Source organism: Branchiostoma floridae, chromosome 18 (genome assembly GCF_000003815.2).
Source record: "Branchiostoma floridae strain S238N-H82 chromosome 18, Bfl_VNyyK, whole genome shotgun sequence".
Lineage (NCBI taxonomy): Eukaryota > Metazoa > Chordata > Leptocardii > Amphioxiformes > Branchiostomatidae > Branchiostoma > Branchiostoma floridae.
This window is the reverse complement of record NC_049996.1, coordinates 8,508,268-8,511,558: the sequence shown is the minus strand read 5'-3', so window position 1 is coordinate 8,511,558 and position 3,291 is coordinate 8,508,268. Positions and strand designations below refer to the sequence as shown.

Here is a 3,291-nt window from a genome sequence, read left to right as displayed (position 1 = left end):
AGTGGAGGGCAGAATGTTCTTGATACATAGGATTGGGTATTCTCACTTGAAAAATGGCAAGCTATGGATAAAGGTGAGGCAATTGGGCATATATAGAACGGCGAGACTGGAATAGACGATCACTGACTTCGGGGTGCTTGAAAACTGTAGAAATGGAACAAATAGAGGAGTAAGCCCGCGGCCAGAGGAGTGTTGCTGGCCAGGGAACAGTACGCGACCTACGGCTACACTCCTCTGGCCGGCTTACTAGTACTACTAGTACTCTATTTGTCGGCTACAGTCCTCTGGCCGGCTTACTACTAGTACTCTATTTGTTCCATTTCTACGGTTTTCCAGCGACCCGGAGTCTGGTAGAGACTATGACAGAGTACATGTTTGCTTTAAGTTTCGCTGCTCAATATTGTCCTTCCGGACATTGACGGGACATTTAGAAGGTTATCTGTCGTACATATTACGTGATATAACAGCAAAAGATCAACAGTGCCGTCGGGAGATGTTCTAATAAGGCAATATACACTTGCGCGGCCGATAGCGTTGTTTTTTCTGGGTGCTTGAATAATTAGGTTTGCTGATCAAAGCAAAGGTTACACGCGAACATGTTACATGTACAAGGCATGATTTGTACCAGTTTCCGACTATACTTAATAGGTCATTGACCTCTCAGTCTAAATGTAGAAAATGCAGCTGTCATGCCGAGGAAAAACCTTGTAGATCTGTATTGACGTAGGTTGACGAAATGACCCCCCAAAAAAACACGAAATGACAAAAAAATCGCCATGAATGCCCTAAAAACATTTTGCGTTCAGACTAATAAAATATAATGGGAACATCTCTGTCTGAATGTAGAAAATGCAGCTGTCTTTTCCGAGGACAAATCATGTAGATACAGACGTAGATTGGCGAAATGATAAAAAATGACGAAATGACATAAAAATCACGATGGAAGGCCAACAAACATTTTGCGTTCAGACTGATTAATAAATAATCTGTCTGAATGCAAATGTCTTTCCAAGGATAAACTACGGAAATTCAAACGTAGGTTGGAAGCAAAAATGTCCAAAAAGAAAAAAGAAATCACGATGAAAGGCCAGGAATACATTCTGTGTCACTTATGAAATAAGGAAAACAAACGATTTATTAAGAACAAAACGTTTTGTACTTAATTTGAAAAAGCGTTGAAATAAGGCCTTTGACAATGCTATAATGATAAGGGGCAAAATGTCGCTTCGCCATTTAACAAAAGCCCCGTTATTTGGGTACAGACAGCTGCCAGCAAACAAAGAACCTCCCTAGGTTCTAACACTGTGTGACCAAGAAAGTTCCAAAAATGCCGTTCACTCGTTTTTCAGCAAAGAGTTTGTTGATGATATAACTTGTTGTTATGCTACTTCAGTCTGAATCGTAAATTAGAAAGCAAAAATACGCCCCTCCCTCCCACGAGTTTGTGGAAGGTCACCACAGAAAAATAAGCTATATAATCATGCTGATCACGAGTCTCTGGGGTTATTCTCGGTCAGACTGCGCAGTGCGGCGCACCCTGAATAGCTAAAATATAGGCCAGATGTAAATGAGCAGAACTGATATGAATGCCGCCAAGGCCACGTCGCCACGGCTGGGGAAAACTAACAAAGACAAAGCCCCACGCACATACTGTGAAGGTGGAAATACATTCTACTAGAGGTCGTCTTAGGTTAACTACGATTTTCGCTGTGACCTATCCACCGAGAAAAATACTCTCAGTAATTTTAGCTCACTGTGTATAAATAGGTAAATATGTCACAGTATGTTTAGACCTTGGAACCAGATACGCTAAACACAACATGTTGATGCTTTCATATGCTTGTTTGGTTACCCCTTTTGTATCCTCTTGTTTGCATGTATGTATGTATGTTTGTATGCATGCAGAAGACCATACCAAGGATTTTTTTTAAACCTCCTTGACCATACGAAAGTCGCTGTACATTTGTTGTATTGATATAAAGATCACACTGCTCAATGTTCTCCCGCGAACTTTAAACAAAGCGACCCCCCCCCCCAACACAACACGCACACAAACAGTCCCCTCGAACTGATACACGTATGTGTGTCCCCCGTCCCTACAGCGCCTGCGCAGTTGTGTAGACGTGTTCAATGTGATGTTATTTTACTACCAGGTGCGCAAACACACACGCGCAGAGATTTGGTTCAAACTGAAAGTTATAAACAGATTCAAAGTTCACAAAACTAAAAATAGTTATCGTTGTCTCGACATAGTAGCCTCGTTCCAATGTCTACTTTATTCTCGCTAACAAAATAGATATTTACAACGTTAGGAAACAGTTGGTACGGTCAGTGGGTATACATTGTCATTGTTCTTGTTCTTCTTCAGTAGAACGTTGTCCCGGAAAAAAAAACTAACCTGTCGGAATATCAATGTTTCCATAATTGGAGAGCCACTTTGTTTTTAATAGACACAAAATGTGCAACTGTTATAAAAACTATTGAAAGGGGAAAACGGAGGAAAGTAAAGAAACAGAAAAGGGCGAAAGAAGGTGCATGGGGTCGGCAGACAAATACGATTTCGTAACCAGTACTACCGCAACTACGTTCTTCTATTATAAAGTACACGTACAAGGGAAGAGATTGATGTATGGGGAAGCTTATCACAGAAAAGCCGATGTTGACTGTGACCTTGGAGTCTTCATTTGACAGTCATTTCCTAGTCTGCGGTAAGTTCGGCGCGTCCGGAGGGAAACCACAGAGCGCATGCGTAAACCTTCGTTTATGCCTCGCGCCCGACTTTGAACCGCCATTTTTACGGCGTGACCTTGGCGCGGCCAATGGGGACAGACAAGGCGGGGAAACGGCGGGAAAACTGGGTCACTGGACTGAAGTTAGCGGGCAGATTCCCACGGTGGGGGTTAACGACCGCTCGCTTGTCTGACACAGACTAGCACTACTTCAACACGTTTTCAGTGGCTATCTTTGGCGCGGTAAATATTAAAAGCATCTGGAATGTGATCATAGTATAACAACAATCCCCCAATAAAGGTATATATCTAGTGTGAGAGGGAGTGTGTGTTAGCGGACAGATTCCTACGGTGGGGGGTTAACGACCCCTCGTTTGTCTGACTCCGCGACTGCTTCAACACGTTTTCATGGGCTATCTTTGGCGCGGTTAAGAATTAAGCGTTAACTAAAAATTTAGTAACGTTAATTCCATGAAATGTGATAGGATTAGCAACACCCCCCCCCCCCCCCCCCCCAATAAAGAGAGAGACAGACAGAGACAGAGACAGGGAGAGACATATA

At 42.8% G+C, this 3,291-nt stretch overlaps 1 protein-coding gene across 1 annotated transcript in view; it reads right to left on the bottom strand.

Moving 5' to 3' along the window:
• Nucleotides 1-3,291, bottom strand: part of LOC118406063 — a 34,164-nt gene that overhangs the window by 161 nt on the left and 30,712 nt on the right. The window lies entirely within an intron of this gene.